The 19,900-nt window shown below is 46.8% G+C and overlaps 1 protein-coding gene across 2 annotated transcripts in view; it reads left to right on the forward strand.

The window, feature by feature from the left end:
* The first annotated feature begins 12,220 nt into the window (after window positions 1–12,220).
* Window positions 12,221–19,900, forward strand: part of TACC1 (transforming acidic coiled-coil containing protein 1) — a 94,778-nt gene continuing 87,098 nt past the window's right edge. The window contains exon 1 of one of the 2 annotated variants that reach the window (XM_045518902.2): window positions 12,221–12,519. The gene's annotated coding sequence lies outside the window, so the exon portion shown is untranslated. The remainder of the gene's footprint in view (window positions 12,520–19,900) is intronic. The other variant, XM_010958089.3, reaches the window with a different exon arrangement.

A 19,900-nucleotide genomic window follows, 5' to 3' on the forward strand; every position in this document is an offset into this window, starting at 1 on the left:
AACTTATTTTGGAGTCACAGTCTATCCATTGCCTCCTCCAGGTAGCCTTAGAAACTTGCCTAAGAGTAGAGTTCATACCCTTCTAACCTCCAACCAGTTTGCTGCCTCCCACTTCCTTTTTTTAAAACTCCCTGTTGGCACAGTCTGACCTTCCTTGTGAAATGAGACACCAAGAGCCTGGTATCTCTCTGTCTCTCTTTATCCCTCTTGCTTTTGCGAGGCATCCCTTCCCTTGAAGACTGACAGCAAAGAGCTCACTCCATCATCCTCCAAATTCTGGGATGCTGTTTTCAGGGACGAGCCCCCGGGGGCTGGATGGAGCAGGGTCTAAACCTGTGTGGCAGTGTTTCCCGTTCTGCAGTGGCACCGTGGGGGTCAGGCACCGTGGGGGTCAGGCCCCGGGCATGAGAGATGTAGATGCTGGGGGCGTCTTGGCCGGGACGGGCCGCCAGGGTCCCAGGAAGCGGACTCCGCGGCCCAGTTGGAAACTCAGCGCCCACCTATCTCGAGATCGTTGTGCCTGGTGTCTTTCTGAATGTGAAATTCTAGCTGCCAGATGTGGGGCGGGAATGCCAGGGTGACTGGACTCTCCAGTCCCAGGGCGGCCTTTCATCCGAGTCCAGGGAAGGGTGAAAAAATCGTCATGTAAGTTCTGCAGCCTGGCCGTGATGATTTCCACACAGCCATGTGGGCCACATTGCTCTGCCTCTCCTGGAAGATCTTTGGCTCTCAGACCCCTGGCTGGCTCCCAGCAGGCCTCCCTGCAGCTCTGCTCCGGGGCCTGGCTGCCTCCGCCTGATTAATGCAGCCCAGCTTTCCCCAAAGATGCCTGGTGAGGGGGATGCAGGCGGGGCAGGATTTAAGTCTTTCTAACAGCCTAATTGACTGATCACTTTTATTTCTCCTTTGCTGTTGACTTCCTGTTTATCGTTCCTTCCCGCTTCTCCGAAGCCATTTGCAGCCACACGAGGTTTTAAGACGCTCTTCATTCAGGGAGAGCCAAGAGACAAAACTGCAGTCTGCCTACCGGAGAAAACAAAAGAAGCAAGGGCTCCGAGGAACGATTCCTCCTTTGCGGGGGTGGCTGCCTGCCGCTTTGCCCCGCGATGTGATGATTGCAGTCATTAAGCCCGTCTGGTTGGGGGGGGGGGGGGGGAGGCCAAGGGAGGAACCAAAAACAATAAAAGAGAGAAAAATGAGTCCCAGGGACTGAGAACTGTGCAGACAGAAGGGAAAAGAAAAGAGAAAAAAATCCCCTGCACTCTTTTTACAGTTCATAGCCAGGAGGATAAACACCACTTAATTTGCAAATGATTGCCATTTGGAGATGATTAAAACAAATGAAATGTCGCTGGAAGAAACTGCTTACACGGAAATCGCGAGAACGCGTGCTGAGAACGCGGGTGAATTTCTTCTCCGCTGTCTGTTCATAGCTCTGCTCCGGGACGTCTGTTCCTAGGGCAGCTTGGTGTTTGGTTGTTTACAGCAAGGAGGTGGCGGTTCAGACCTGAGTGATAGGCTGATTTCACCCCTCCCTTCCTCTAATCATTGGGCCCTGTCTGTAGACATTTTTGATGGTCACAACTGTGTGTGCGTGTGAAACAGAGACTGGGTTGTGAGCACAGCAGGTGTGTAGGGACCAGGGACACTGTTGAAAATCCTACAGTGCACTGAACAGCCCCTCCACAGCACAAAATGTACCAGCCCAAAATGTCAGTGGTGCTCTGATTGAGAAATAAGGTGTCCACCCAAAAGCAGAATGGAACAAAGATGCATCGGTTTTAAATTCTACTTGACGAAGTTGGGGTAAAGGCAAGGAGCCCATCTAGAAAGTTCCCGACTTTCTGGAAACACACAGAGCTAATAGGATTTATGGAACTGGTATTATTACAGTCCTGGCATGATCAGAATTGAGGGTCTCCTAAAATCCAGGTGGAGACATGAGCACCCGTCACTACCCCCTAGTGGACCCAATCGGTCAGCTGTCCATGTGTGAGCAGCCACCGCCCTCTAGGGGAAGAAATGCAGGCGGCTGCCTGCCCCCGAACCCCGCGTGCATGTCTTAAGGCAACAGGATGAACCTCGGAGGCCCCTTCTCCACTTCAGCGGTATATGGGAAACAACCCCAATTTTGTGGTTAAAAGGCTGCTTTCAAGTCCCAGCTCTGCCATTGCTCACAGTGACAAACCTCTTCACCTCTCTTAGCCCCCATCACTCCCTTTGTACTTGACGGGTTCTGGGCATCTCAGCGGAGCTTGGATGAGGACTGTGGAGGCGGGAAAGCATCATATAAATAGATGGAGGTGGGTCTGGTACATCTAGGATTACAAGGTTGGAGATGCTCAAGGTTAACACATCGTTACTGAGAGCCTGTCCCCTGCCACCCTCTCTTGTAAGGGCTGAAAATATAAGGTAGACATGACAAGCTCGTGGTTGAGGGAGAAAGATGATAAGGTGTCAGCCAGTCAGATAGAGTGTATGATCAGGAAGCGTTCACAGCTATGAAGAAGAGCGTCTAGGATGATGGGATAGAGTAAGACTGGGACGGGGAGGTGAGTACCACTTTAGTTAGTCCTGATGGTCAAGGGAGGTCTTTCCATGTCTGGGACATGGAAGGAAGTGAACTTGCAGATGGAACTACCTTTGGACCAAGGCACTAGACACCTGGGCCCTGCGTGAAGAGGAACCCGAGCATCCTCACTGCTGAACACTGGACTTCAGCGAAATGCTTCTCCACTCTGTCTCCCAATGCAAACTAACATGGAGAGGACTAGCATGGCAGAGGGAGGCGCCTGGGAAAGAGAAAGGATAATTAAGGAATTCGTATGTTAAACTCCTCAGATTGCATCACTGCATCAGATTATTGCATAAGGAATTGTTTCCCAGAGTTCCTAACTTTTTTTTTTTTTTTTTTGGTTCTTTGTGTTCTGGAGACGCCCATGGATTAGAGTATTTGCCACATTTGCACATGCTGTGTGAGGGACATTTTGCAACATTAAATAATTCATGCTTCTTTTAAAGTTGCATATATGTTTTAAAGTTGCATATATGTTGGTCTCGATGTAAGATGCTCGGAGCTTACCATTTCTTTACCTTGACAACCACATGGACATTCAACACTCATTGAGAATCATTTTTTAACAAGAATATTTATAATATATAACTTTAATTATATACGAATATAATATATAATATAATTATAAGTACATCTAATAATATAATTTGGATAGTTTCTTCCAAAGCTCTTCAGCTTTATTGAAATAATTCTAAGTTAAAATTTTCATACCTGCTAATTATACTATGCACCTACAAAATTTCGAATAATTTTGAATATTTGAGAAAAGTGACTCTTTGAAAGCATATGTGAAGACATCTTATTTTTTAATTTTTTTAATTTTGGGAGGGTAATTAAATTTATTTATTTATTTTTAATTTAGGTTTGTTTTTTTTTTTAATGGAGGTACTGGGGATTGAACCCAGGACTTCGTGCATGCTAAGCTAAGCACGTGCTCTACCACTGAGCTACACCCTGCTCCCCAGTTTTTTATTTTTATATTTACTTTTGGTTACATTTTTAATGATAATATACTCAAATTTTGTACATCTGAGGACAAAAAAGTTTTTCAAAATCTTTTGTGTCGTTCATCTCAATAGAACATGAGTTATTAAAAATGATTTTACTAGTGATTTTGCTTAAATGACAACAAAAAATGAATTTTTGTGAAATAAACATAGGTTATGAATAATGTATGTCTCTATTTTATTACTCACTCAGATGTCACCAGCCAACCAGGAGAACCCTCAAAAATGCACAATAATAATTAAATTCAGCCGTCTTTTGTCTTCTACTAACAGATGGTCATGAAAACCATACGCTGACACATATTTTTCAGTTTCGCCATTATGAAGACATTCGTCATGGTGGCAGGGTAGAACGTAGCTTATGTGACAGGTTTTCATGGTATGTGGGCCTCCATCTGTACCCTTGTCCTGGGCCCCTCTAATGCCAGGGGTGGGCCTGTGTGTGATGATCTGTGGGAAGGGGCAGTAACACCTTCAAAGGCCCTGAAACAGCAAAATGTTGGGTGTGTTGGAGGGGCAGGAAGGCCAGTGTGGCGGCGGCCGGGTGGGTGATGTGGGAGGGGTGGGCGAGGCCTCACGACATGGTGAGGAGCTTGGGTCTTCCCATCCTGGCTGTGGGAAGCCAGGGGAGGGTTTTAAACTGGAGAAGATGGTTCTGGGTGCTGTTTAGAGAGTGATGTCTGGGGGAACAAGAGTAGACGAAGGGGCCCCACTGGGAGTGTTGGCCGTGCAGGTGGTAAGAGTGGTCAGATCGGGGATGTATTTGAAGGAAGAAGTGAGAGGACTCGCTGGTGGATTGAGTGTTGGGGAGGTGGGGGGTGGGGAATGATTCCCAGGTCTTTGGTTTGAGAAACTGGTGTGTGGTGGAGGGAAGCCTAGAGAACCTTGTATTTGGAACAGAAGCCCTGCTTTTGTAGAAGCCCTTATGCTCCTGCAAACGGCTACGGGAGAAACTAGAAAGGTAGGGGAAATTTACCATCGTACCTTCTCACATTCCTGTCAACGCCTTGCAGCTCTCACTGCGGCTTGTTGCCCAGGTGCCAGCCTGTCCCATCAACTGTCCCTGCAAGGTTTTGATGGGGTAATTGAGCTATTATCCACTAAATTCTTTCTAGCCTCAAAATTCTATGATTTTTAAGGTGACGAGGTAGGACTCAGCAGTATTTGAATTCTGAAAGATTTCTCGCAGACAGAAGAGGAATCCATCCGTAAAGGTAGAAGTGTTTGCGTGGCAGACTTCCAACCAGCCCCCAGGCACACCGCCAGCATCCTTATCCAAGAATCCTTGTCTCTGTACACCAAGGGTACACATCCACATAGACGTGCAATTTTTACGGAGCAGATTTGGTTAGATGTCCTCATGTGTTTTATGAATCCACAGCTCTGTGCACTCAAAATAAGGGCACAGGATGTGAGGACAAGAAGGAGCTCTAGGGAGCAGCTGTTCTGATGCTCAGTTGCCCAGGGACATGAAGTGGAGGATAAGCTGCTGTGAGACGGTCATTGATATGATCACATAGCTGGCTGGGGGATTGAGCCCAGGCGCTGGGACTTCCAGCCCAGTGTGCTTCCCACATGGGGAGTCTCTGGGATGAAACAAGGGGTCGTACAAGGCAAGGACCTGACATCAGAATAGGTCTCAGAGCTCTCCTTGCAGTGACTGTAGACTTATGCCATTTTCTGCTCTGGAGAGCCTCATCAACCTCCCAGGAAGTCAGAGCTCTTTCATAAACACAGTAGCACCGATCTCCACTGCCCTTCATTCAACTGGCCAGTATTTGAGTGTCGAACCCAGCACTACTAAGGATACAAAGAATAGGGCTGCCCTAAAGGCGCTGCCAGCGTCTGTGTGCATTGGATGGGGTGGGGGTGTGGGGTCAGGGAGACACTGACATTGACGACTCCAATGCAGTGTGTTCGGTTCGGAGTCGAGATGGCAGTGGTCACAGGGTACCCTGGGATGGCCCAACACTGACTGCAAACAATGGTTGGTGTGGTGTCCGCAGCCATCGAGCCCTGGGCTGCACTGAGGTGTTAAACAGGAGCCAAAGGAAGAGTGCCCAAGGCTGTTTCAGGAAAAGGGAACAGTGTGTGCAAAGGCAAAGAAGGACAGCAGAATTTGTCAAGTATGAAAAATTGCCAGTACTTGATATCTGGAACATGGGTGGAGGGGAGGAGAGGTGAGGGATGGAGAAGTGGGCAGGGGCAGGGCCAGTGACGGTTACTCCCTGATACGGGTGCTGGAATCTGCAGCAGACGTGCAATGGGCCGCAGAGTGAGATTCCCAGACCTTCGGGCTAGTTATTCCAGAGTCAAGAAATGCCTTCTCGGATAGACTTTAGAGTTTGGGACTAACAGACACACATTACTATATATAAAATAGACAAACAACAAGCACCTACTGTATAGCACAGGGAACTCTATTCAATTTCTTGTAATGAGCTGTAATGGAAAAGTATCTGAAAAAAAATATGTTTGTATGTATAGGTATAACTGAATCGCTTTGCTGTACACCAGAAACTAACACTATAAATTGACTGCACTTCTGTAAAAAAAAAAAAAAAGAATTTAAAAAAAGGAGAAAAAAGCAGTTTGTACAAGAATCCAGAAAGAGAATGAGAGAAAGAAAGAAAGAAAGAAAGAAAGAAAGAAAGAAAGAAAGAAAGAAAGAAAGAAAGACAAGACAAGACAAGACAAGACAGAACTCCTTCTCCAAGGCGGAAGTTTAACCAGGTGAAATCTTCGGAGTGAACATAAGGGATAGTGTTAAAAGTTTAGAACTATCAAGCCACGAAAAGACATGGAGGACACTTAAATGCATATGACTAAGTGAAAAAAGCCAATATGAAAAGCCTGCAGACTGTATGATTCCAAGGATACGACTTTCTGGAAAAGGCAAAACTATGAAGACAATGAAAAGATCAGGGATTTCCAGGGATGAGTAACAGCACAGAGGACTTTCCAGTCAGCAGCGAAGATACTCTGTGTGGTACTATAAAGGCGGATGCATGTCATTAAATATTCTCCAAACCCATAAAGTGTACACAACCAAGAGTGACTCTTAATGTAGACTTTGGGTGATAATGACGTATCAATGTAGGTTCATCAGCTGTAACAAATGCACCAGCTCTGGTGGGGGATGTTGGTAATAGGGAAGTCTGTGCGTATATTGAGGTAGGGGGTATGTGGGAAATCTCTGTATGTTTCACTCAATTTTTCTGGGAACCTAAAACTACTCAAAAAAAAATAGTCTATTAAAATTTCTTTTTAAAAATGTTTAGGGACGGGTGGAAGAGACAGCCACAGAGCGGGCTGAGTTTCTCCCTCTTCTCTTCTGGGAACACCTGGTGCAGCCTGCTCTTCAGAATCTTACTTTGTCTCACCTGGTGACTCCCTCCCACCAGTCTGTCATGCGTGGAGCCCCAAGACTATCAGACTTTACCCCTGCGCATGGCACAGGCTCTGCCTGTTAATAACGCATAAGCCTACTAATCACAAAGTACCTGGCACGTAGTAGGTGCACATGAATGAATGATGTGAATGAGTCAATAGGGATTCTTTGCTTTGTTCCCCACACCGCCCCCCAACAACGCCATCGCCGCCCCTCCTCCAGGCGCCCCCCCCCCACGTGCCAGACCTCGAATCTGATTGGCTGGGGTTGGCAGAGACGAGCCCTAGGGGTTTGTGTACCAGATGCTTCAAACAAGTCACACCAACTTCTATCCCCACCACACCCTTGCGGTCAGTATTGCAAATCCACAATCTCTTACCCCAAAGCCAGTTGTGCTTCAGGGTTCTGAATTTTTTTTTTTCTTTCTTTTTTTTAGATTTTGGAAAGGTAATAATGCATAATATACTTTTGATGATAGCAAATCCCCAGTGGGTGGGGGCGGGGTGGGGGGAGCACCTTATAATCAAACACAAAAACCCATTCTGCCCTGAAATGTAAAAATATTCATGCTAAGTAGGAAAACAAAAACTCAGGTCAGTTTAGGTCAGGTCTTGCTGCGGAGTGAGTTACGAAACGCTTCTGGTTTTCAGCGTGTGGGAGTTTGGAAATGTGGACAGGAGCTGGTGGGCCTGTGCAAGCCTCACTTTTTGGAAGAGGCAACTGAGGTTCAGAGTCACGTTACTGGGGGGCGGGGTTGGGGGGAGTCTGGATTAGGACACGATTTCGCCCAACGTCAAAGCTCATGATCTTTCTACGGTGTATTTTGGGCTCCTTGGCTTGTCTGCTGCCCAGTGCAAGGAGTAAATCTCAAGTCATATGTGAGCCTCAGCTGACGGAGCAGTACTGAGAACAGGCTTGGAAAGTTTGGTGTTTTTTTTTTCTGGAACAGCAATGCCGCCATCTACTGTACACACTTGAGAACGACATCTGTCCCGCAGCAAGAAATGATGTTTATTGTCCTGGTGATGACCTCTGTACAGGGCAGCCGACTTGTCTCTCCCTCTGTAACGAAGTTGTATGCAAGACATATTTCAGGGATCAGAAAGTTGCTGCTAAATTACCTCTACATAATTCATTCTTGAAAACAAAACAACAGCAACAGTAATAATCATGAAACCTCTTTTACCCAATTGCCAGAGATTCTGGAGTAGCTCTCAGAACAGCTCTTCTAAAACATGACACCCTCTTTCTTCAAACTTTTCAGTGAATCCTATTCGTTACAGAAGCGACTCCATTGGCCTCCTTTCTTACCACCTGCCTCTCCAGCCGTTCCCCCCAACATACACTCCCTGCTCTCACCCGGTCTTTATCTCACCTGTATTTTCTATTACAGCACCTGAAACTGCCTTTTCTTTGCTTTGTTTCGTCTGCCAGACTCTTAGTTCTTGTGCCTTTCAGGCTACTTGGAATACAGTAGGAGTTTAATCATTTCTGAGAGATGAAAAATTAGAGTGAATTTATTTCATTGGCTTAAAATGTAATAGGGAAGAACAAATCTGACTCCATATTAGACCTGTTCCCTTGGCTCTAACCCTGTGCTCTGTTTCCTGGGCTTAGTCATGCTGGTTCTGCACCTTTTGTAAAATAATGTCGCCTACAGCCTGAAATATGTAAGAGAACCCACTCTCAAGGCTCTGACCTTTTAAGGGTATAACACCTTCCCATTCATATAGAGATAAAAAGTTGCAGAACACAGAGTCACATTTGTCCTGTTGGAGGTTTACAGGAACATCGTGACCTAACCTACGTGGACAGCTGCAAGAACAAAGGATTCCAACACCAAGAAGTCTGCACCAACCAACCACACCCCCTCCCTTTTTTAGTATAAAAGGAACCTGAATTCTGACTTGGGGAAGATGTTTCTCCAGGACATAAATCTGCCATCTTCTTGATCTGTGGTCTTTCCAAATAAAGTCATTATTCCTTGCCCCCAACACCTCGTCTGCCAATTTACTGGCCTGTCGTGTGGTGAGCAGAACGTATTTGGACTCGGTAACAAAAACACCCAAAAATGTGTTCATCAGTTAAATGCACATACAGTAATTGTCAGGCTTCTAAATCTCAGTGTAATTCTACTTTCAAAATCCTTACTTGACTATGAATTTGGGAAGAGGGTAGGATGAAGAGAGCTTGAGGATATTTGTTTCCCTAAAGAAGGAAAAGTATCAGAATCACACTATGCAGAATAATGTTCCTCTAAGACTGGATTCTTTCCTTGAATCTCCCATGTCATCTTTTCTTCTCTCAAAGTAAAACCTCAAAATGAGTTAGCCAAGGAAACAAGAACCCATACATAGAATACAACACTTTAGAAGTTGGGATAGGTCACAAAATAAACAGATAGAGTTATTACTTTTTCAGGTATGTGTATTGTTTTTGCAATAGCTTTATTGAGATGTAATTTACATACCATAAAGTCACCTATTTAAAGTGTACAATTCAGTGAGGTTTAGTATATTTACAAAGTTGTGCAATCATTGCCATAATCAATTTTAGAACATTTTTGTCATTCCCAAAGAAACCCTGTACTCTTTAACTATCAATCCCCCCAACCTCCCTGCTCCACCACAACCCCAGCTCTTCGCAAATACTAACTTCCTCTCTCTATGGATTTGCCCATTCTGGTCATTTCATATAAATGAAATTGTATGATTTGTGGTGTTCAGTGACTGGCATGATGTATTCAAGGCTCATCCACATTGTAGCATGTTTCGGAACATCTCTTCTTTTCATGGCTGAGTAATATTCTGTTGTATGACTTTATCATATTTTGTTTATCCACTCATCACTTGATGGACACGTGGTTTCTTTGACCAGTGGCTATAATGCCTAATGCTGCTACAAACATTTGTGTACAGGTTTTGGTGTGGGCATAGTTTTCAGTTCTCTTGGGTCTGTACTTAAGAATGGAAGTTGAATCAAATGATGCAGATATGTTTATTTCCACCCACTACGAGATTAGAAACAGCCCCAGGGCAGAGTTTGAGGCGTTCATCTCCTGACCCAGTACTGTGTACGTAGATGTTCAGCAAATGTTTGTTGACTGGAATGAATGAATGGGTGATATTTGCAATCCTAACACAGAACGTGGTAGGCAGTAGGGGGACTAGACAGGCAGCGTAAATAAAATGAATCTGGAAAAAAAGCAACCCATCTTGATCCCACCAAGTAAAACTGCAAAATACACTTCTCAGAAGCCCAGCCGCCCTTCTGTGAAGTGGGGGTAACAATACCTTGCAGAGTTGTGGTGTCAGATTGCTTTCTCTCTGAGGAGGCCTGGGACAGACCTGGGACACCCTTGAGGCATTAACCAATGCTATACATACAGCTCCTTAAATTCAGGATGGTCCCTCTCCCACACACCAATCCCATCTTTGGCCTTCTGTGAAATATTTAGATTTAACCTTGAAAGGACTGAGCTTTCGTCCCACTCTGTCTTTTGCGGCCTGATCATTACACCTGTGTCTACATTCATGCTACCAAAGCTGCTAGTTTAAAAAGTGAAAGGAGGTGACTGATCCAGTGGATTTTGCTCTCAAGATGAGAATTAGAAGTGCCATCTCCTCAATCTGTCCTGGAATCATCATTACTTCCCTGGGGCAAGGTGTGCCACCCAGCTACACACTCTCCAAGTCTGCAGAATTAGACTTTCTGCTTTGTTTATTATTTGGATGTCAAATAGACTCAATCTGTCAACCTCTGAAAAAGAATATATATATATATACTGAATCACTTTGCTGTACACCTGAAACATTGTAAATCAACTGTAATTTTTAAAAAGGAAAATAAAAAACAAATAAAAAAACAGAGTATGATTCTTGAGATTGAGGACAAAAACCAAGAGAGGGGGTTCTGTGTTTATTACACGGTTATGTTAAGTATGTTTAAACATAAGTAAGCATACAATTAAATATTTTTAATGATGGGATGAATTTTGTTGATTAGGATTATCTCCACAGTAAAGTGTGTTTGAAATGACAGAATCTCTAAATTTCAGAATGTAATTGCATGTCAATGACTTCCCAGTTCAGGTACCAAACTCAAGCTAGAAGAGAAAAATATCACCTAAGTCAGTTTGGCTTCACTAACTAGATAAAAATGATATGTAATCTGCACATCAACTCAACAATCTAAAAATTGTTAGTCTCAGCCTAGTATGTACACCATATAATTTTTGTAAATGAAAGACACTTCTAAAACAGATGAAACCTTCTATCCTCATGAACTGGCACAAAATTTTTTCTTATAATTTTGCTTGCACTATTAATTTGCTTATAACCCACCTTCTTTTAATAAATAGAGGAGAAGTTCTCATTTCCTGTTTGTGGACAAATCCCCCAATTAGCACTGTGAGAACCACGGTGTTTTATTGCAGGGGTCAACGAGGACCCCCAAAGGTTCCCAATTTATGGTGGCATTTGACAGTTCACAGACATGCCCCCCCTCCAGGCGATGGCCAACAACTGAATCTTAGGATGTCTGCTCACCTCATGCACCCCCACCCCAGCTCTTACCGCCTCATCCCTAGGGTGGGGGTGGGGCGCCGAGGAGGCAGAGTTTGCAGCTAGAACTGGACCCCATTTGGGAAGGAGACCAATTTCTGTGATTCCATCATAGAAAGACCTAGAACTAAAAGAGGGCCTTAAAGACAATCGTCACTCCTGCTTACAAAACAGCACAGACGCTCTACTGTGGGCGGAGGTGTGCGCACGTGGAGGGCGACCCCCCGCGGGACCCTGTGAACCCACAACCCCAGGACATTTTCACTGACATCTTCCGTCAGTGATTAGTGCTGTAATTTTTTTAACTAGAAGGGGAGGGGGGGAAAACAGTCAAGAGTGATGTGGGTGTGTATATTTCTTGGAATTCAGAGGTTCGGGGAACGCGGAAGTGGGGAACCCACCAAAAATATCCCTAGTACAGAAGTTGGCAAAACAAACAGCTCTTACTTTTTTTTTTAAAGCTGAAATGTGTAACAGGAGAAATTCTCTCACAAGGGGAAAGTGTTCCTAAGCCAAGTTCAGGCGGAGGAAAAATTTTCCAGCATGTCAGGAACGAAGCTGACGTTCCATTAAGTAACCAAAAAAAAAAGTTCTGGAGGAAAGAGGAAGGAAGAAAAGGCACCAAAATTAAGACGGCGCTTTCCATTCCAGACGGCGCAGCTGAGCGCGCTTGGGAAGTTGCCTGGGAAGGGAGGGAGCAGCCGACTTCTCCCCGGAGGTCCCGGCCCCAGCGGATGTTTCCTGTCCTGCCCCAGGACCTTCAAGCCGAAGCTTACAAAACATCCTTTCCCCTGGAACCGAGCGCTCGGTGCGGAGACCCTCCCCTCCCCGCCTCGGCGACCTCGGAGCCCGCCCTCCGCTTCCTCCCGCGCAGCCCCTCCCTCCCGGAGCCGCGGCGCCCGGCCCGGCGCGCGGAGAGGAAGGGTCCGCGGTAGCAGGTGGCGCCACCGGGAGAGAGGAGCCCCGGGGACCGCCGCCCGCGAGGTAGGAACCGGGGCTGCACGTCCTTGGGTCATCTGACATCTATTGAGCAAAGCGGGGCGGGGGAGGGGGGACCTTGACCTTCCAGCCTCGGGCTGCGGGCATTTTCTTGCTGATGGGTGTGCGTGGTGGGTGAGTGGGCTCCGAGAAGGTCACGCATTTCTTTTCCCTCTCTTTCCAAATGTAACTTTGGCTCTTGGGCGCCTGAAAGCACACGTTTTGTTGGCGTTCTGGTGTGGAAAGTGTTAGGGCTGAATTCTGGGGATTCCGAGATTTTTTTTTCTTTTTGGGGGGAAGGGGTGTGGGGAGGGAATCCGGAATGTCAAGGGGAATTCGTAAATACCTTCAGCACTGAAGGGATTCAGGAAGAAGGGAGCGCTATGGAAGCTTGAGGAAAAGGCATTTTCGCCTGGATGAGCTGGGGTCTAGTTATGTCCCCAGGACCTGGGTCGCGTGTCCTTCTGCCCCCCTCCCCCGGCAAAATGCTCCCTGCTTCCCTCTCTCCCGCCCGCCGTCCTGGGAACACACCCCTGGAGCTGCTCCTCCCGCGTGGGGCTGTGGCACGAGTCCCAGTGCTGTGCGCTTAAGGGCAGAGCCCAGATGCCTGGAGACTTGGATGTCTGTCCGTCTAGGGTAGAGCGAACCGGTCCACCCGGAAGGTTGCATGTGACCCTGGTCTCCGTTAGGGACATGCCCCAGCAGCTGGTTGCTGATAGTCTAGCCTTGGCAGCCTGTGCTGAGATTGGACTGACCCAGAGAACTCAGCATGGCTTCTGCACAAATGTTCAAAATTTTATGAAGCATTTCAAATGCCCTTTCTCTGAACTCCAATGGCCTTTACTTCTCTGCAGTGCACATTTTGCTCCTTATCAGCACACTGCCTTGCACTGTTCTCTGACAAGCGAAATAAACAGGAGAGTGAACTGGCCAGCCCAGTCAGGACCTATCAGTTGATCCCAAGACAAGACAGTAAGGAACTCTTTTTGAGCCCTGGCTGTGCCAGGCACCACTCTAAAGGAGGTGAATGTTAACATCCTCAGCCCGGTTTTGTGGTTGGGTGACTTTGGACGAGTTCTGTGTCCTCAGCCTCAGTTTTCTCATCTGTAAAATGAGACAGTAATGACTCCAACCTCACAGAGGTGTGGCAAGAGGTATGTTCATTTCAAAAGGTTATTTTATTAAAGCAGGTGAACAATACAGGCTGGTCTCCCTGTCCTCAGAGTGTGCAGTGTAGATGGGGGGGGGGGATCTCTTGCCACTGAAAAGCGGCTGGGTTCTGTAGGAGGTACCAAGAGTGCCTTGTTAGGATTTGTACCTTAATGAGGACATTGGATTTCACTTGCCAGCCAGTGCAAGCCCATAGGTGTCAGCTCACTAGGCTCTAAGCTCCCTAAGGGCAGGGTTCGTATTGTATACAGGTTCAGTGTGCGTGGATTCAGCCAACCTGAAGGAAGGAAGGAAGGAAGGAAGGAAGGAAGGAAGGAAGGAAGGAAGGAAGAAATTACAGAAAATTCCAAAAAGCAAAACTTGGGTTTGCACTGAAACTATTTACATAACATTTACATTGCATTTCCAACTGTTTACATGGCACTTACATTGAAGTACAGCTGATTTACAGTGTGTTTGGTTTTATAAGTCATCTAGAGATGACTTAAAGTATAAGGGAGGATGCAGTGCAGGATGTGCATAGGTTGTATGTAATTACTATGTCATTTTATATAAGGGACTTGAGCATCAGTGGACTGTGGTATCTGCAAGCATCCTGGAACCAAACCCCACCCCAGCCCCGGGGAAACCCAGGGATGACTATGTATTTTTTTCCCTTAAAAAAAAGTTTCTCAAACTGTGGTCTAAGGACCTCATCACTCTTGAGAAGGGATGCAGGGTCCCCTCTGGGGAAGAATTCAGCAGGGAGCCTGTGGGTGCCCAGGAGGCTCCTCTTCCCACTCCCAGCAAAGCAGCTCTATCTCTACCCGACTTACATGTTGGGGCAACCAGCTGAAAGATTTGAAAACAATTTGCAGAACTGCTCACCTGAAACAGGTGATGTTGTATGCAGGCAGAACAGAACTGCTCATGGAACGGCGTTGATTTACAGACTGATCTCCAGCTTGGCCCTGTCTAGGCTCTCACTTGGCCCTCCCCATCGCCTCCCACGTCATGACCATCTCCTGCCGCAGGAATCCCCCAGGAGTGGTCGGCACCGACCAGGCTCAGCAGATGAGTTCTGCCGTCTCAGGCAGCTGGTCCTCAGGTTCAGGGACAGACAAGGGCCAGGACCCCAGAGCGCTCATGTTCCAACCTGGCCTCTCTTTGAATCTTTTCTGACAGTCTTAAGTCACTGTGAGCTCGATTCTGCTCGCGGTGACAGGTTGCGTGACCAATGATCACAGTAGCTGTTACTGATCTGCCTTTATGATGACAGCTTACTTACTGAGCCAGGCAGTGTGCTGAGCACGTTACGCAGAGTAGCTCATGTCATCCCCACAAAAGCCCTATTCCCCGCTCTGCTGACGGGCAGTCCAAAGGTGGAGGTGTTACGTGACTTGACCAAGGGCATCCAGCCAGTTGGTGCTGAAGGTGGGATGGGAGCCCCATCCCCCAAGTCTGAGCCACGCTGCCTTGAATATTTTTGCAGCCCCACTGGACAGAGGTAAGAGGGATATTGTTCTGAGTGCATTTCTTTCATATTTTTGGCAAAGAATGTCCCCCGAGAATAGGCTGGGAGGACAGAGTGGCAGGGCCAGGACAGAACGTTCCGTGGAGGAAGTGTGCTGCTGTGAAAAAAGTATTCAGGGACTGGGGAGAAGGGTATATAGCTCAGTAGTCAGAGCACATGCTTAGCACTCACAAGGTCATGGGTTCGATCCCCGGTACTTCCATTAAAGTAACTAAATAAATAAGCCTAATTACCTCTCCCTCCAAAAAACAAAAACAAAAACCCACAAGCAAAATAAATAAAATGTCTTTTTTTAAAAAAGTAGTCAGGATTCCTGTCCAAGCTGTGCCTCAGGGAAACTTCACCCCTCCTGAGAGGTGGGGAGGTTTAGTGGGAAAGGACCAGCTCTGTTGCCAGACTCCCTGGGTTCAAATCCTAGCTTTGCCGCAAATTAGCTCAGTCATCTTAGTCAAATTATCAAGATAACGACATTTCGTGTAGAGGGTTGGTAATGACAGTACTTTATCGTAAAGATGGTATTATGATGGCTTAGTCCATCTAAAGCATGTAGAGCTGTGCCTGGCACATAGTAAGCACTCAATAAATATGTAATTATGTGTAAAAGGGTTGGGTTCACCTTAGGGAAGGTAGTTGGGGGGCAGGCTGGAAATAAGAAGTAACTGGTGTTTGAGACTGTAAAATGGGAGCCAACAATTTAACTGTGAGCTGGGGAGAGGAGGGCTGTGCCTGGACCCCAGCCAGGAAGGACCGCGGGTCCCTGAGAAGAGACAGCGTAGAACCTACGAGAAAGAGCTCAGGTGTTCTCTCCGAAGTTTAAAAAAAACAGAAACAACTAGTCTTTAAGATGGGCTTTGCCAAATTGGACCCAGTGATTCAATAAAGTATAACTTATTTATCTTTGCAGTTATGGAAATGAGTCCCACCTCTGACCTATTGTCATTTCGGAAAAAAAAAAACAACAAAATACCTTACTTGTAAATGCCACTGGCTGAACCGCTTGTATTTTTGGAAGGATGACTTGAAGATTTCAAGCTGAGATATAAAATTTAAGAGCTAAATATAGCTGATGAAAAAAACATGACTTACAAAAGAATTCTGTGGTTTTTTTCAAAGAACAGCTCTGTGAGCGCTGCCTAAGTCTAGGTTAAATTTGCAATGATTTTTAAAGTAGTGTGCACCAGTTTGCCAACCTTCACTGGAAGTAAAAGTTGGCAAGAAATAATTACTGTCTGACATTTACTGAGCACTTCTTATGAGTTAGGTGTTGTGCTCAGTGCTTCACATGTAATTTCTCACTTCTTTAACCCTCATGTCCATCTATCAGGTGAATACAGTTGAACCTTAAACTGCATGGGTCCACGTATACAAGGATTTTCAATAAATACTTGCAGTCCTATAGGATCTGGGGTTGGTTGAATGCACGGATGTGGAATCTCGGATACGGAGGGCTGGCTGTAAAGTTACACTTGGATTTTCGACTGTGGGGAGAGTTGTGGACCCTAACGCCCTCGTGTCATTCAAGGGTCAACCGTACTACTGTTATCCCTAGTTTACAAATAAGGATAACAAAGCTTAGAGAAGGAAATGATACGCACAGAACCACACGGCTGTGAAGTGATAGGGTGGGGATTCTGACTCAGGACTGTCTGGTTGGGTCTTGGTTCTTAAATCTTACATTTTGGGTGCAGCCTTTATGGAGACAGTATGGAGGTTCCTTAAACAACTAAAAATAGATTTATCATATGATCCAGCAATCCCACACCTGGGCATATATCTGGAAAAGACAAAAACTCTAATTTGAAAAGATATATGCGCCCCTAATGTCATAGCAGCACTATTTACAACAGCCAAGATGTGGAAGCTACCTAAATGTCCATGGACAGGTGATTGGATAAAGAAAATGTGGTATATATACACAATGGAATAGTACTCAGCCATAAAAAAGGATGAAATAATGCCATTTGCAGCAACATGGATGGACCTAGAGATTATCATACCAAGTGAAGTAAATGAGAAGGAGAAAGAAAAATACCATATGATACCACTTATATGTAGAAGCTAAAAAGAAGATACAATGAACTTATTTACAAAACTGAAACAGACTTATAGAAAACAAATTTATGGTTACAGGGGGAAAGGAGTAGGGAGGGATAAATTGGGAGTATGGGATTTGCAGATACTAACTACTATATATAAAATGGATAAATAACAGAATCCTAGTATATAGCACAGGGAAATATATTCAATATCTTGTAATAATCTATAATGAAATAGATTTGGAAAAATCTAATCCTCCCTGATTTAAGCCTTTTCTACGTGTTTGAGGAGGGCTGTATCTGGAAGGGGACGGAGGGAGCATTAACTCACAAGCCTCTTAGGCATTTGGAGAGGAGGGGGTCAGAAGATGCAAAGGTACCAGACAGGAGAGGCTCCTTGCAGCCGCACCGAGGTCAGCAGACTGTGTCTGGGGACCAGGCGTGGGGAAGCTCATGAAGCGAGTTGTACTTCACCCTTCTCCCTGTGCTCCCAGAGGCCCGCTGTCTCCAGGGATCTGTCCCTCCTTTTCTGCAGGGATCTCGGTTGCTCGCTGGCAAGACAAAGGGGGCCCCAGCTGCAGCCTCCCATGGAGCTGCTCTTAGCACTGAACCCCCTTCGTGTCCCTTATCTAAAATGAATTCCCTTAGTTGCTGTCCCTCCGGCCCTCCTTGGCCCGTGCTTGACTGTCAGCAAACCACTGGAAAGTGATGAACAGATGAGCACAGGTGCATCTCTAGTGGGAGACGGATTTCACTGTGGCAGCAAATAGGGAGCATTCTGGAGGCGGGAGGCTCCCCAGACACCCCCTACCCAGCCCCCCAGTTGTTACCTGCTCCATTCTGGAAAGACAAGCTCCTTTCTGAGGGTCTGGGGTTACTTGATGGAGGAGCTGTGCATGTGAATTCTCCAGACCTTTATAGCATTGACTCAACCCAGACAGCTCCCGGCAGCAGCATGAAGTGGGTGACGTCTTTCCTCGGTGCTCAGAGTTCTTTGTCTGTCTGTCTGTCTGTCTGTCTGTTCTTTTCTCTTGCCTAGCGTCCCCTTTTCCACCCACTTTCTCAGCGTCTCATATGCAGACTCCCCCTTCTTTCCCCATCGCTAGTAACGCCTTCAGGCCCTTCGTTCACTGAACAACCGTAAAGCACACATTATCCACATGTGTGCGTGTTTATAAGAATCAATTTTTTTCCTTTCTTTCTTTTTTTCTTTCTTTCTCTTTCTTTCTTTCTTCCTTTCTCTCTTCCTTCCTTCCTTTCTTTCTTTTCCTTCTCTCCTTCTTTCTTTCTCTGGAGACAAGATGACCATGGAATTTATGAATCCATGAGCAGTGTGGGGAAGGGTATAAGGATTTGGAATATAGGTCCTTCCTACACGATAAACCAGGACTCACGTGGGTCATTAGTGATTGTAGAGGCCTTAGCTTAGTGACCAGGGGCGGGGTCAGGGGAAGGAAGGAGATCTGTGGTATCTCCCAGGCCTCCCAAGACAGACAGGAAAGTACACACCCTCTGTGCTTTCAACCCTGGAGGGCTCCCTTAGCCTCACCCTCTGTTTACAAAAAGAGGTTCCCAAGAGACAGAAGCAGACGGGAGGATTTGGAAAAGCAGACCCAATACTGAACAAAATGTTCCAAGGCAACAGAGAAGGGCTTGGTGTATGTTCACTGGTCTACGCGGGGCTCTTCTGGACCCTTGGAACTTTCCATAGCTTAACTCGCTGGCTAATTATTACCAGCTGTGTGGTTGCTGACAGCCACCTCTGTGCCAGGCCTGCCAGCCGAGTTCCGGGCCAGCCTGAGGGCTGCACCAGCCGCCGTCGGGGGCTGAGGTCCCTGGAGTGTTCTTCAGGAACAAGCAGGGGGCCCCGGGCTGCCCACCTGCCTGCAGCTTGAGTGACTGGCCTTTCTGCTGCCTCCTGGCCTCTGGCTGCTTGTTGTCCAGAGCCCCGTCTGGTTTTTGGGGATGTCTGAGCCGTCTGCATACCCCGCATGAGTGCGGTCAGCTCCCCCCCTGGGTGGCTCAGTGGCCCACGTGTGCAGCCCCTCTGTGCACAGATGCCAAGGGCGTCTCCGGAAAAGAGAGGCTCGCACAGGCTTTAGTAAATACACAGCTGTCAGGGCTCCAGGCACGTAGCAGCCGTAGCCTGGTGAGGCATTTGATCTGCTTCTAAAACCATGAGCCTCAGGACTGAAATGGATCTTGGAGACTTTCCAGACTAAACTCTTCATGTTACAGGTGAGGAGACCGACTCCTAGCTAAAGAGCAATTTGGCCAAGGTCATGGAGCTTGGGTCCACAAAACCAGCCTGCTGCCTGGGTGGTCTGGGGGGTGGGGTTACAGTTTCAGGGGTGCTGGGTGTTTCCATTTGCCCCTAAAGCCCCTCCCCAGCCTTCTCCTCTCCCCTCTATGTCCCGGGGGCTGACCTGAATGGCACCCTTGCATTTGGCTTCAAGTTTAAGTTCAGCCAGTGGAGGCCACGGGCAGGAGATCAGAGGCGTGGATATTTATTCCCTTTGCTCCTTTCCTGCTCCATTGCCTGGGCTGGTTGTGTCCTCTGACTGAAGGCCACACTCCTGTCACACAGCCCTGTCCCTCTGGCCCCTTAGACCCTAACCCTAACCCTAACTCCAGGGCAGCAGCAGTGCCTGCCCCACCGGGTAGCCCT

Source organism: Camelus bactrianus, chromosome 26 (assembly GCF_048773025.1).
Source record: "Camelus bactrianus isolate YW-2024 breed Bactrian camel chromosome 26, ASM4877302v1, whole genome shotgun sequence".
Lineage (NCBI taxonomy): Eukaryota > Metazoa > Chordata > Mammalia > Artiodactyla > Camelidae > Camelus > Camelus bactrianus.